The following is a 16,317-nucleotide window of genomic DNA, read 5'->3' as shown; positions in this document are numbered from 1 at the left end:
CACTCTTCATCAGCTATGAAGAAAAACATGTCCATGATAAATCAGTATGAAAAAGTTTTTTCATACTTACAGTGAAAAATTTCCACTATTTGTTTATACACCAGGAGGCTCCGATGCATCTAATGGTTTATCTTGCTAGAGTTGAGACAATGCATTTCATCCCTGAACACAGTATTGTCAGTTGTCAGTACCAAATATGCAAGTAATTTGTAAAATGTGAAAGTTCCAAACTTAATTGTTAGAAACAATAGCATATTGGTAGAATTAGGAATTAGGCAACTTTATCTTTTTGTCCTATTCTTCAGTTCCTTATAAACAAATCTTGATACTGTAGATTTCTTAATTTGTAATAACCACTGTAGTTTTGTGGAAAAAAATCACAGGTAGAACTGCAGCACCTTGGTTCACAATTGTTTTTTAATAGCTCATATGAATTTAATTACTAAAAACAAAAAAAAAAAAGACAAAAAAAAGGAAAAAAAAAAGAAAAAAAGAAAAAACGCAAGGGAGGCAAGCTCTGTCTTCAGAGTTTTGCTCAAAAATGTACCTTGACTGCTTATAATACCCATATAATACTTGCAGGGATAGGTCACTTGGCATGCAGGCACAGGCAAGTGTTGAGGTGGAAAGATAACAAGTAGCAAGAGGGAGTTCATCAGGGAAACACTAAATCAGGAAATGACATGACAGATTTTGAAGAACTGTCACACCTTTGTAGAAATGTGATCTTGAAGAGTCCTAGTAAGCATTTTGTCAATCAGACAAAATCTTGTTTGATATCTGGGCAGGAAACCATCTAAATACGTCATGAATGTAAGTGGCTACAAAAACAGTCAAGATTTCATTGCTTGAATTACTTGAATTGCTTCAGTATAAAGTTGCAGTACAATCAAAAACGCCTCAAGGAAACTAAAGCTATCTATTCTGTACTACTTAACTCAGTTGATTTCTGATACCAATGATGAGAGTCCACAAAGTTTTGAACATAGTCTCTATAACATTAGGGACTTCTAGGGTGTTTCTTATTAGATGCTCCACAGCTCCTCGAGAAAGGAGGAACAGCAATGAACTGAAAAAAGTAGTCTTTGCCTAATGCAGCGTTTGTGCCCTGGCTAGCCAGCACAACTTCACAAACTATGCATTTCTGTTTGAACTTGGATATCCTTGTAAGATCCTCAGCAGATGACCAATCAACACTACTGGAGGGCCAACAAAGTTTAAAGTAACCAGCTGAGAAAAAATGGACATTACATACTGAACTCAAGTTTATAGTACTAAGTAGTAATATTCTCACTCCACCCATGGAGTAGAAGCTATGAAGTTTTGACATTATAAGTGGCCATCCTCAAAAACAGTTACAGCTACCCAGAGAAGCCCTAAGCTCTTGTCAATCTGCCTTACCCATTACCTCATGCACTAACTCTCTGTAATAAAACCACAATACCACAATACACAATCCTGTGACACAGTCAACAATACACCTCAAGGAACACACTATTCCCTCTCTTCCCTTCACAATGGCCATTCTTGATTTTCAATTAGATCTTTTGATTAAGGTACGTCTGGTATGCCACAGATTTATTTATAGTAGAAGACAAAAAACAACAGAGAAGACTGGTAGAGTAGTTTAGGCCAGTATTTTCACAAAGGAAAAGCTGTAGTCCCTTTCTCTGTGGTGCCAATTTGTTCCGGTGATGTCTGTATTTACTCATAAATGAGCTTTAACCTACTCCTATCTTGAATTTCTCAGGTTGATATCAATTTGGTAGTCCTATTCTCTCTCATATCCTCTCACCAAACTCCCGTATTTCTGTTCTGATATAAGGCATGCCCATTCTCTTACCTTCATTTCTCTCCTCAAGCATCTTAACCTTCATTTTCCTCTTTTATTCTCCCTATGTAAGGAACAGCACATATCCAAAAGGCTTCTCACCCTCCTCAGTCATCCTTTCATGATCCATGTACTTGATTTCTTTGATTAGCTGGAAAGAGATTGCTCTGCTACTAAGATCTGTTCTCCTAAGGAAGCCCCAAGAAAGGCACACTCTGTATGGAGTTCTCAGTTCTTTGACCAAGTTTGTCCGAAGTTTTTGTTTGTTTGTTTGTTTGTTTGTCTCCCATGTTGGAACATATTTGAAGGAAAACAACTTTCAACAAAGTTATTTCATTATAGATCTGTTATCAGCCTTCCTATGCATTTTTTCTAATACTTTTTTTTTTTCCTGAACTTTGTTAGATCTTTGGTATTTATGTAGCACTGAATCCACAACAAACTTATGCTTTGTCTCAGACTAAGAAGAAGTAGCATTACCAGTGTGATGGATACACTTGTTATACATTTGTAGGTAGACCTACAGTCTCTGGCCATATAACATTTTCAGCAACAGTGACTTCAGCCCTGGCTACTAACTTGTCTTTAAAACTAATTATGATCTTCAGTTTTTTTGTTTTGTTCTGTTTTGTTTTTTCTATTTAGGCCAGTTCAGCACATAGGTAATCTCCCTGTTTTTGCAACAATTGTTTGCACTGTATGTGCTAGAACTGCACTACGTGTACTTAACACTGTCCTGGAAGGTGGTATTTATATCTCCATCACAAGATATCACAGCTGTAACACCAGGGCAGTCAAAACAGTGTTCATACTAGTGATTAGGGTTTATAAAATATACACTGAATGTAACAATGACCAAATTTTCTACTGGTTTATAGTCATGAAACTGAAATGGCATGAAACTGAAGGTGCCATCACAGATAAGACCTGTTGCTTCAACAACATTGTAGAACTTAGCCATTTTCTTCAGTTACTTTCTTCAGTGTAGCTGAAAACCAGTATACAGTTTTCCATAAATAGCTGCTACTTCTCTCCTGACTTTTGAAATTCTTGGTAACAACTCAACCTGTTATCGTATTTGGGGACAATGCCAGCAGACACTTTTACATGTTAAACAATCTCTGAAAGTCAGATGTGAACTATAAAAGAGGGGAAAAAATCACCAGGAAAGTTTTGAAATTGCTTTTGTTATATGGGGTAGAACCTAAGAGCCTGATCTAAGCCACTGAAGGCCTCCTAAAATTATGAGCAGGCTAAGTGCTAGGCTCTAAGAATTGGAACAAAATAAGAAGATACAAGTCACGAAGCACAAAACCTATAATACATTTTTAAAGAGTATGTCATCTAGGCTGGAAGCTAGGGGACAGTGAAGACTTGAACATAAATCACAAAAAAAACAGTTTCTCTCAATGCAATGTCCTTGATGAATATGCTTTATAATAAAATGAAAACATCACATTGAGCACTTCATGTCACAGGATGGCCTTAGAGCACATGGACTGGATTTTTTTTGCACAATTGCCATCATAGATGCTTCCTCACGTCACAATAGTCACCATTGCCCCACTCTTTTTTTTTCTGGGCCCTATAAAAGCCCCCTTTGCCTGGCCCACTACTCACTGAGTTCCCAGAACTCTCATGGTATACAATCATGATTGGAACCTAGTGAACTTGAAGTGATGGCTGCCCACTTTTATGTGGTAAGAGACTGAGTTCCCAGAACCAAAGTAGGTCTTTGAGTAAGAACAAGTGAAGGAAGAAGAGTGCCTGTGGCCTTCAAGCAATGGCCAGTGCTGTGACTGCAGCTGTGGAGCCCACCTAAAGGTAGGTCTACCTCCAGATGATTAACTAATGGAGGTGGATACACCTCCAACACAGCTGGCCAGACACAACACCATTGTGCCAGGTTTCCCACCAGTGCAGTCACAGCAGAGCCATTGAAAGTCCAAGTGCCCAGCTCCCTGTCCACTGTACAGGCTCCATGCCTAGAAATAGTTGGGATGCCATTAACATCTAGCAGGCTTCCCTGCAGGATGACCTCCTTTACCATCCCCCATCCCCACCTCTTGTGAAGAGACGGCATCTCTTCTGCATGGATTCCCAAGGAAGTGGGCAAATGTGGATTTGGCTTCCTTTTGGCCACTGCACTGGGGAACAGGAGCTCCACCTCAGAGAGTTACTGTAGGCCTTGGATCCTGGAGGTATGGGTGTCTTCTCAGCATGTGTGTGAGAAGGCAACCCATCATGCACTTGAAGACAAAGTCAGACCCGCCATGGTGGTGCACAAAGAGCAGCAGCAGATTAATGAAAAAAGTTAGAGACAGTTGTTCCTTTGGAGAAGCCACTAAAACAGTGGCCAGTGCTCATGTCAGCAACCATGTGCAGATCATGAATAAGGGTCCAACACAGAGTGCCATGAGGCAGAAATGTGTCTACCAAACAGAGAAAGGTATGTGGCTAAGGCACACCAATCATCCAGAGAACAGCAAGGGGCTTGGCTACGTTCATTCACCAGAGGACATGGAGGAGCCCATGGAAGTAGATCCACCAGAAGATGAAGGAGAACTGATGGAAGTGGATCCACCTGTGACAGACATGACCTGACACTACCCTCAGCATGCCTTGGCTCTCTGTCACAACATAATGACAGTAGCATTGCAGAAGAACCAGTCCATCCCTGTCTGCATCACAGACTCTGCCCTCAACATTAACCTGGATACAACAAACAATATGGACTTTCTGAACTGGAATATGTTTCCGATCACCCAGCAATATACACACTGTTGATTACTGATGGTTGTGTTAGCCCCTCTTTCTCTTTCCCCAGACCTGGCGAAGAACTGGCATCTCTTCTTCATGGAGCCCCTGGTTAAGAGGGAGGTTTGTGTTGAGTGTTAGAAAAAGGTTCTTCGCCAGAGGATGGTCAAGCCCTGGAACAGGCTCCCTAGGAAAGCGATCATGGCATCAAGACTGCTGGAGTTTAAAGAGTATTTGTATAATGCTCTCAGAAATATAGTTTGAATACTGGGTGTTCCTGTGTGGAGTCAGGAGTTGGACTTGATGATATTTGTATGTCCATTCCAACCCAGGACATTCCATGGTTTTATGGTTCTCTGCACAAATACACAAGTGCTACAATTGCAATTCTTAGCAAAGAAGACAAGGCCTCATTGCTAAAAGGACTTGGGGTTCTTCCAATCTTCAATTAATTAAGACTCCAAGAAATAGCAATTCATCTAACTACCTTTTACCTGGAAGGCAATTTTCACTGATGCAGTATTTGAAAGTTTTCACCAGCAAGGCTTGTACAGACTAACACTTTTGTGAGTCAGTGAGTTCAAACCTTGGGTTACTGGGCCCCTCAGTAAGCACTTCTTGCTGGACAGAAAAACAGACATATTACTATATCATTCTCTAGGTTTTCTTACTGGATAGCATTTCTTGTTGATTTCATAACTATCTCGTACCTCTAAATCGTAGGCCTTGTTTTAAAACTTTGGGGACACACACTGTTTTTTGAGTTAATGTTCAATAAGAGGGCAGTATGAAATTACGGCTTTTACTCTTCAAACAATTATCACATGCAAGTTTGAGAAATATGATTAAGCATCATATAAGGAAATCTGCTAGAGCTGGACCATTCTTAGCTGTTGTTGTTGTTTTGTTGTTGTTGTTTGTTTGTTTTCTAATTATTATCCTGATGTTAAGTTTCTCACTGTTTTTTATAAAGCTTCATCAAGGTTAGCAGTGGTGGAAAATCTCCAAATGATCCCTTCCAGCTATAGATGTTATTCCTACAGTTTCCTATAACAACACCCAACATTTAGAGTGAATGAAACATAAGAATCCTCTGTCATTATAACCACACAATATCCCCAAAGATACTTCGCCATTACAAAATATTTTGGGATAACATTGAGACAATCTACTCTGAGTAAGTCAGAAAGATTCCTAGCTCCTGGATCAGTGGCCCAAACATATCTCCTATAACTGTAATCTGTGGTATCATATGAAAAGTACCAAAACCAGCATTGTTCCTCCAAAAATGAAAGATCTTACCTTTATGAAACAAGCTGATTACAAAGCCAGTGACTGAGAAGGATATTTGTCTCTGCACAATTGTTCCAATCTATTGTTATTCTTTCCGGTGTTCTTTCCATTTTGATCAATATAACTCTCCCCACAATCTGAATGGGAAAGAATGAATTTTTTATGACAGATGCTCATTTCCTTACCTTCAGAATCTCAGCAATGATTCACACCATGGAAGAGGACAGCTGGCCAAGACTTGGGTCTATTCAAACATTAGACTCTGACTTGGCTGATTTAGTTAAAGTAGCTGTGTAGGTTGACAAACTGAAGCTGATTTAACAATAGATAACAGACTGAATCAGTTTCATCTATTTACAGTATGCTTAGGAAAGAGCACACAGAAGGTATTTGCACTAGTTAAAGTAAACTGAGTCAAAATGATGTGGTAGTCTTGTCTTCCTCTTGGATTTTGATTCCTACATTGTTTAAGAGGGGCCATGACACAGGATTTTAAACAGAAATGCAGATTAAACAATTATCTTCATTTGCTCAGAAAACTCTTCTAATTAGAGTGCATGTGGTGATCATCTGGAAAATATAATGATAAGCTAGAATGAACAGATATAAAGAGCATAAAAACACTTCTGTTCCAAGCCTGACACTGCTTTGGAAGAGCTGCCTTTGTGTGATTTCTTTAATCAAAACTATGTACTTGCTGTATCATATTAGCCAGACTGCAAGTGAAAATATTTAAAGACATTTCCTTCAAATCTTGACACTTTATGTTCTGTCTGGGTCAATAAATACTGAAAAATGGCAGAGACAGAAGGAAAAGGACAACTAAATAAGTTAAAGGTGTCTAGGTTAAAGAAGTTTTGCCCTTGAGATCTCACAGTATTGTAATGAATACACATGGGACAAAAATAAATGCATGGCCCTATGCAGTTTCTCTATCACACCTTATCACCAAACCACAGAATCATGAAATATCCCGAGTTGGAAGGGACCCACAAGGGTCACCGAGTCCAACACCTGGCTCCAACACAGGACCACTCAAAATTCAAATCCTATGTCTGGGAGCATTGTCCAAGCATTTCTTGAACTTCAACAGCTTGATGCTATGACCACTGCCCTGGGCAGCCTGTTCCAGGGCCTGAACACCCACTTGGGGAAGAACTTTTTCCTATCCAGAAGCATACTGTGACAAACTATCAGATTTGCTGTCATCTGAAAAGATCACATCTACTGGTTTCCCTTGGTCAACTGCATAGGTAGCCTTGTCATAAAAGGAGATAAACTTTGTCAGACAGGACTTTGCCGTCCAGGATCCATATTGGCTGTGATCAATTTTTGTCTTTTGTCTGTCAGAGGTTTTCTGTAACTCCCAGAAACAATCCTCTCCAGAATTTTTCTAGGCACTGAAGTGAGACTGACAAGCCTGTAATTACCAGGATCTTCTTTCCCTTTTTGAAAATTGGGGCAAAGTTTGCCAGCTTCCAGTTGACTAGGACTTCTCCAGATTCCCAAAAGCACTGAAACATAATTGAGAGAGGTCTCATAATTACATCATCCAGCTCTTGGAGTACCCTGGGATAAACCTGATCAGGCCCCATGAACTTGTATGTACCTGGCAGGAGAAACAAATACTTTGCAAGTTAAGAGTTGGCTGGGAGTTTATTGTTACCACAGTCATGCTCCTACAGCTCAGGGCTCTGGGGGTCCCAGCATCCATCACTGGGTTGAAAGCAGAGGTAAGAAGACATTAAATATCTCAGCTTTTTCTGTTTCTCTATTTGTGAGGTGACCATCCTCACCAATTAATAGATCAATAACATCTCTAGTCCTCCTTTTGCTGTTAACGTATTTTAAGAAGTCCTTTCTGTCCCCCACAGTACTGGCCAGCTTCAACTTTAACTGAGCTTTGGCCACAAATTTTCTCCCTACAATGGAGAACAGCATCTCCGTAGACCTTTCAGTTCACCCAGCCTTGCTTCCAGTGGCCATACATAGTTTTTAATTTCCTTAGCTCTAGAAGAAGATCCCTGCTCAGGAAAGTCAGTCATCTGCCTTGCCTATATGACTTCTGACATTTTGGAATTGCCTGTTTCTGTACTCTTAAGAGGTGATACTTAAAAAATTACCAGCACTGATGAACCCCAATGACCTCAAAAGCAGTTCTCCTGTTGCCCTATATTGTGGTATGATCATATTTATGTAGCACATACCAACGTACTAGGGTTAGTGCACAGTAAGGAGAAAACTGCTCAGGTAGGAAAGTAGAAAGCACAAAGAGAAGGCAAGCTGGAGGAAAGACGAAAATGATATGAAGAGACACAGGAAAGGAAGAAAAGGAGATGATAACGGGAAGGAAGGTATACATAAACTGAAGATAAATTAGAAGAATAAGATAGATTTGAAGAGGAGAAAATGGCAAGGCACTCTGGAATTCCTCTGATTATAATGCTCACTCCCTGAGTGGCTAGAAAAACAATAGAAACATCATTCATATGATTACCAGAAGGGGCCAGAACTCAGTCCGAGTTACACTCTTAAGCAATTCACTTTTCACTTCTGAAAAATTTACCTAGGACACAGGTTGTTTTCTGCTGGCATTAGAAATAACATAGCTACCTGTTGCTTTCCCTTCCCTCTGTAGCAGACTATGCAGCATGGGCTCAGCAGGACCCTATGTGACTTCAGGTTGCTCATGTGGTATAGCATTATGTACCAGTGAATGGTTCAAGATTAGGATATGTCTAAGAGTATATTTGCTCTGAGGGTTGGATCTGAATTCTGCTTACTAAAAGAGAAAAACTGAGCTCTCTGTATCTGAAAACTTGCAGACACAACCACAGACTGGTTGTGAAATAGTCACAGAGGTTCAAGAGAAAAGCAGCCTCCTCTGATTCTCTCAATTTTTTTCCCTGATTTATACCAACACATGGATCAACTGTGAAAACTGGCCAAGAGATCCAATCCTTTCCTTGCTTGGAGCCATGATGGGACCTCGAGAAAGTCATGTCATCCTTATTTAAAATCTTCCCACCCATAACACTGTAGACTCACCTATTTTCCTAACTGCCTTTCAAATTACTATTTCTTTCATTTTGTCTATAAGGAATTAAAGCAATTGAGATCTTTTAATGTAGTTCTCAAAAAAACCCACCAACATTCAAAGCCCAAAACTAAGGGGGAACCTTACTTCAGGTTAAGATAACGACCAGGCAGCGTGAATTGGGCTGGCTGCAGTTTTTAAGCTTATAGAGAAGATCAGAGCTGAGCAGAAGAGGCTTACCCCATGTTCCACTCAGAATTGCTCTGTCTTTACTGTTATTTTAGCTGAATGGCAACATAAGTTCATCACATACAGCTTTCTGGTATACAAACGTATCTTTGATCCTTTGGGCAACAATGAAAGTGACAGATGACACATATTTCACTTTAGTCAAGAGAAATAAATTAAGATACATTTTGCTTTTTTACTGCTTAGGAAGATGTTATGCTATTCTGAGGCCACTAAGGAGATTCTGGAACTAATTCACCCAGTAATTACAACATTTTAAATGTCAAAAATGTTGCCACACACAGAGGAAGGATGAGCCGTCAAGATTAGATTTAAAAAAGGATGGACACACACTGTAGTTCTTTATCATCTTCAGTGAAATTCACTTTCATTCTTACAGTGATATGAGAGTGTCTGAACCACGGCTGGTAATTTGCAAGCCCTGCTTTGACATACATAGAGTCCTCCAAAGAAATGTGAGCATTCTATTGATGTAACATCCATTTGCTCAGAATATGCCACTCAAAGAAGTTTCTTACCTTCACATGGCACAAAATGTGATCTCCTTATGTCTAGAAGGGAAATTCTTTCTTTTCTTTTCTTTCTTTGGTTCTGAAAAGCAATTTTAAAGGACAAAAATGCTACACCCTGTTGCTAAGTCATGCAATACTGGTATTTCCTTCTGAAGGCAAACTTTCTCAGTCAGATGACTGCACATGACCTTCAACTCCCTTGACAAAAGTAATCTTTCATCAGTCTGGTTAAAGATCTAAAGCAGAAAAATCTGAATCCCTTGGCAACAAGGCAAATAGAGAAAAACCTCCAAATTATTATGCATTTTAAGCAAATCTTGTGACTTTGGCATCATCTTCAAATGGGTGGATTGGGCAACGTCACACCTCCTTATCTTTCATTTTGCTTTGCTGATAATCTCTATGCCTGAGATAAGATTTTACTTAACAAGCAATATCATTTTTAAGAGAACTGTGTGAAAAGATGGTACCTTCCAGGACATTTGTGTAATGCATGGCAGTAGGAGGCCTCAGAGGACACTCAGGTTCACACCCCTTTAATGTTCCATGCTGAATAAAAGCAGAGCAGGAAGATAGGCTAATCCCCCAGGAAGCTTACTATCTAATGATCCATGCAGTTATTTTTGGGTACTCAGCTTGAAACATAACCTGCTAGTTTTCAGAAGTCCCATGGAGCAGTTGCTCTCAGCAAGAACTAGGGTTGCAGTCTTCAGCATCCTTCAAGACAAGACTGAGGAAGAAAACAAACTCTGTCTAAGGCCTTGGGGCTAGCATCTCTGCTTGGCGTTGTTTTTTTAAAGGCCTATGGTCTGCTAACAGGAAACTAAGCTGTTTTACTAGGGCCTAGCACACTGCAAATGCCCCAGATGTCAAAGCTTACAGCATTAGCAAACCTTCTAAAAATGTTCCCATTCGTTCTTGTCTACATCAGAATGCAATGTGAAGCAGGGCCTAAATTCTCCAAAGGGTTCACTGTTCATTGCTTAATATTTGACAGTTAGTACAATTTGACTGATACGACTCAAGAAGATTCACTGAAAATAAAAAAAAGAAGAGGGATCGATTTCTTCTTAACTAAAGCACGCCATTTACTATAACAGCAGTAAGCAAGGACAACACAAAAAATACTAAAAAAGAAAAAAAGAAAAAGCGGTGAGAATCCCAAAGTGCTTCTTTTAATTCATTTCAGCACTAAGCAGTGCAAGAATGTGCTGAAAGTTTGGGGAGAATGCTCTTTACCAAATTTGCACGACAAAGTGTAAGAATCAGACCAGGCCATTCCAAATACACTTCCTAAATGGAACAGGTAATTACCAAAATTTCCTGGAGGCTATAAAGTACATCAATGAACCCAAAGTTCTGAAATTCTATCCAGTGCCTGATATGGTTCTATTTTGGCAAAACTCCGCTGAAGTCAGCAAGAACTTTTGTTCAGTTGACTGCCAAGTTTAACACAAACACATCAGCTATGTTATCCCTCCCTTGTTCCAGTAAAGCTTGCTTCTACTTTCTTTGCAAAAGTAGGTTTGGATTTTACTCTCCCTGAGTGCTCCTGTGCTGAGTCTGGAACATACTGGAGACTTTGAATTGAGTTATTACATTTGTATCCTTTTTTTACTTCTTTTCTTTTTCCCTCCCTTCATTTGGGACTCTAGGCTTATCTGAGTTTGTGGTTCAAGGCTTGATTTTGATTTTGTTTCATTTTTAACTTGGCTATATCACACAGAAAAAAAGGCCAGCATTTCTTGTTTAAATATTTTGCTTCTAATTTCACTGAAGCAAACTTCTCAGTATGCTTAGTGGGTCTATTTTAACTTCAGATATCCTATGTACTCACCCACTTATGCACGTTAGTCGCTCACATTACAATGCCAACACTACAGTGTTTGCAGCACAGGCCTAAAAATATGAAATGGCCATCCTCCGCGGTCAGTACTCCTTCACAGTTGCTTAGCAAATGGGAATTGCAGAAGTGGAATTTATGCGAGGGTCTAAATGGCCAGAGATTCGTTGAAAAGCATTTTTAGCAAACGTGCAGAACTTGCTTTCATATACTCTAAGATGAGCGCCCAAATTTTAAAAACGGAGGCCACAAGTAAAATAACTGCTGTACGGAATTAGCTGATGGGCTGCTACTGAGTCATATACGTTCTTGAAACTAACAAAAGGGCAGCCCCAGTTTTCTTCTTTCTGCCAAAGCTGCTGCATTGCCACTTCTTATTAACACACTAACTAGTTGCCCTGACCTTTTAACAAAAGGTCAAGTCAATCTTCATTACAAAATATGATTTCATTAGGTATAAGGTTAACAAGAAGAAATTAATTTATGGTTTCTCTTGATATAAGTAACCAATATTTTATAAATAAAAGAAAGAGAAATTTGGAAAGTGGTGCTATTGGGGTTTGTTGTTTGTTGGTTTTTTGAGCAATTTACAAACTTGCTTTTAAGCAACTTAAGATTCTTTAAGCAATTTCTTCAAAGCAAGTGACGTCTCCTTAAATACATATTCATTTTCCTCTGAAAAAAAAGCGTTGGAGGAACTTAACGAGCCTTATACCTCCAAAGTTTATCGGAACACATATCTGTCTATTTCACAAAAGAGATATGCAGTGAGCATTGCTTCTCCAATACATTTGATCTGTCTCTCACTCTCCCTCTAGTTTTGGTATTATTTCAAATGCTTTCATCTTAAAGGACCTGAAAACAGAATCAAGATGACAAGCTAGATGCTGTCTCATGTTTAGATTCATCAGAACTTGAGTTACCAGTGGAAAATATGTCCTACTTTCTATTTGTAGCTACCATTGCATATGTGGTACAGGATGTGTCTTCTGACAAATCTTTTTTAAAGTATCCTAACAAGTTAATTGGCCTTAGAAGGTAACAGTACAGGCACAGGTTAAGTCCCAGATGGCAGACATAAATGTTCTCCAGACCAAGAGAGGGCAAGAAAGATAAGCATGAAAGCAACTTCCTCCTCTCTATCCCTTCCTGCCACTGCAGAAAAGCTCATGTGCTTTTCTGCCTCACGTGAAAGAAGGAAATGTTTTTCAGTCACTCCATTCTTGACAGAAAATAAAAGATAGATTGTCATGTTTTTGACTAAACTTGTGTCACTTATTGAGTGGGAAGCATCAGCAGAGTACAGCACCTACCACAAAGACTTCCTGGCACCAGAACTAAGAACTAATAAAATATGACTCTCAGCTCTATGTAGCTCTAATAGTTTTGTTTGTGTCATAGCATCAACAGACCCAAAACAGGATAGGTATTGAATAAAACACATACACAGAAAATACAAAAGACTAAAGCACAGTAAAGTACAGATGGAACTTCAAAATTAAATCTCTAGCTGATCTTAAGGACAGCTCTTCAATAAATGATGAGGAAGAAAAAAGGTGAGCGACAAAATTTAAATAAATTCTAAATAAATCATGGGTATTTGTATGTGTTGCAGAAGCAACAAGAATATTGCCTAGAAGGGATGAGAAGGTCAGACACTCCTACAGATCCTCCCACAGAAAGGCAGTTATGTGGGACAGAGAGAAGGAAAAGAGAGAAAGAAGAAAAGAGTCAGTAAATACATCTAACGTAAAACAAATTTTTTTCCAAGATCAAATTAATTGGTTATAATTTGTTGGCGTCTTTAATGGAGAGTTTATACCCACAAAAGTAGCCTTGTGTAACAATTTTATCAGAAATGACTGAAGACTCACTCTCTGAAGACGGGCAGGGCTTACATCTTGACAAATACAGCACGGATTGATTTGGATGTAATCTTCAAAGAAGGTTTGGCACACATACAACAAGGCTTTACAGTTTTCCTTGGAACTCTTTGTATAGTTGGTGGCATATAAGTGTACTTTCACATGGTAACTTTAACAAAAATATCAGTCTATGATCTCAGGACTTTGTTGCATCAAAGTGAATCAGAAACAACCCCACTGTGCTCTGTGAGTCCCTCCTGGAACACACAAAGGAAACAGAAGGCAGAATCTGGGGTCCAGGTTCCAGCCTGAGCTGGAAAAGAGACAGACAACTACTCTCAATCGCATAAAAGAAAAGCTCAATATACAAACAAAATAGTCACCCTAAATTGTCACCAGACACTGAACAGTACATATTTTAGCGCTGAAAAATTAAATAGAATGGATTGCCATAAGACCCCTGTGAAAAATTGCCCTCTTAGTCTTATTTGATTTTTTTCAAACCAGTCATCCATATTAATGTCATTTTTCTGCTGCTGAAACATAGAGTGGGGACACTGCTTTCATTGTGAATCCTTTTTTTTTCTTTCTTTTTTTTTTTTTTCTGTTTCTGGCAAGCATCCTAGATCTTGTAATTTAATATTCCTGCCAAAAGCACTGGAAACATTTGAGATGATCCTCATGGGATTAAGGACAAACTGTGGAGGATTACATTCTTGGTATTGGACTGCACTGAAAACCTGCATTTTTCTTGCTGTTCCTGAAAATTTGTGAACTAAACAAATAAGGCTGCAGTAGAATGAAGAATAACTCAATGCTGTTTTATTTCTGCTTCTCAGACCATCAGTCCATTATCAGAATATTAAACTACAAACTTAGATCCAAGGATCTAATGTACTCCTGCTCTTAATCTGAAGAACATGCTTAAGTTAATTGGTTGTGTTTATGCTCATTAACCTAGTATGTACATTAACAAAATGAAAACATGCTGTGGTGTGGCTAAAGGCATGAATTTCTTTTTTTCCCTGTACATTGAGAAACATATAGTTGGCCATGAATCCTATTCCTGTTTCACAAACATAGGGGTTGAATAACATAAGGACACGCAAAGTGATTTGCATCAAATCTCTAAAAACTTAAGCTGCTTTATCTGACAGTGGCCAATAATGGGTACTTTGGGAAAGAGTAGAAAAAACAGGGCAAGACTGACTCTTCCCCTGATACTTTAGTGAGGCAATTTGCTGTTCAGGGACAGCCAGAGCCAGAGGCTGGTTTTGCATCTGTGCATTTGAAAGCTTTTCCATTATTTTTTTTTCAGTTCCTTTACTGATTTCACTTACATTCCCACCTGCAGTAACACCCTGAGACACTCAGTCTCTCAGTTTGTTTCTACAAGGATCCGTAGAAACAACTTGCTTTTCTTTGATTTAAGCCTGCTGCCTGGGAATTTCAACTACATTTGGTACTGTGAGAGAATAATCCTTCCCCAACAACTCTCTGCGACATGTGCTCAATATCAGTGCATTAGCAGTAGAACCACTATTTGTCCCAGCAGTGAGGCAGAGGCTGATTAAAAGCTACAGGAGATACAGAGACAAATTAGATAATGAAAGTTTCACCTTTTGCAGATGCTATACCCACAAACTGCAGGGAAAACTTTCAGAAAGGTCGTACCGAAACTCAATACTTTCTGAACATACTAAATAATAATAAAAGCACTCCGAGATCCAGTAGATCTCCCTTGCATAATGAGCCCAGTGGTTTGCACTTTAAAAAACAAAGTTGTTCAAGCAGATGAATGACAGATGTTAGACTTCAGCACTTGCAGGATGGCCCAGAATTATGTAAGCTTGGACATTTTTCTAGATAGAAAATGTCAACCAAATATGTCAAATTTCTTGAACACAAGACATAACTTGCTATCTGAGTTTAAGTGCAAATTGTCAAGAAGTCTACGTGAAACAGTACAGCAAAACTTAAAACATGTCAAAGCAGAGAAAACCACCTAAAGCCATTTATCTTTTACGTAAGTGCAAATGAAATGGCTGAGATAAGGAGAGTACATGCGACACTGTCTTCAAATCAGCAAGAAATCAATCAATTTTGAAATTATAATAACTTAAGAACCTTATTTTCTATAGTGTAAAATTTCCCCCCAAAATAGGAATGTTTCCAACATACCCATGCTTCATGAAGCCCAGGGTTATACAGTATATAATATTGTCGTAATCCTCCGTGACCAAACTGCCCTGAAAATGCAACAGAAATGAGTTAATACAGTTTTAGAGAAACATCTACAGACTAGTAGACTATTTCAGTGATATAAGTTTTTTGGATTATCTAGCAACAATAAAAATAACTCAATTTTCTTTTACATTGGGTGGTTCAGTTAATATTTCACAACTTCATGGGACCTGATGCACAACTGTAGGTTAATATTGTTGCCAACTTCTTGTTGTAAATCTAATATCCTTTCTTTTCCTTCATGTAGCTAAATACAAAATGAGAAATAAATGGATCACAATGAGAGAGAGTGTCACAACGATATCAGGATGAGGGGACTGAATGAATATTCAGTTAGTGCAATATGTCTATATCCTCCACTTTCCTAAGTTCACAGATGTAGCCTTTTACATATTTAAGAAACTGACTGTAAAAATGCTAATGATGGATTTAAGCCCAGTTTTTAAACGTATTTTGGTAATGTGCAATTGAACTTCATAAAGAAAGTGACAGACTATCTTCAAAAGCAGCAAAGACAGGTGGGGGTCTCTGTGCCCCATAATGTTCACATGGCCCCTGCTTTTAAAAATGAAAGCCATCCTGTTAAATCTTCCATTTGTAGAGAGATGAAAACATAAGAACTTTCCCAAAGCTTCCTATTAAAAAAAAAATAAAATAAGGAAGAAATTCTTCTGTGACTGTCTGGT

Source organism: Gallus gallus, chromosome 1, assembly GCF_016699485.2.
Source record: "Gallus gallus isolate bGalGal1 chromosome 1, bGalGal1.mat.broiler.GRCg7b, whole genome shotgun sequence".
NCBI lineage: Eukaryota > Metazoa > Chordata > Aves > Galliformes > Phasianidae > Gallus > Gallus gallus.
The sequence above is the reverse complement of the archived record's forward strand: the minus strand, read 5'-3'. Positions refer to the sequence as shown.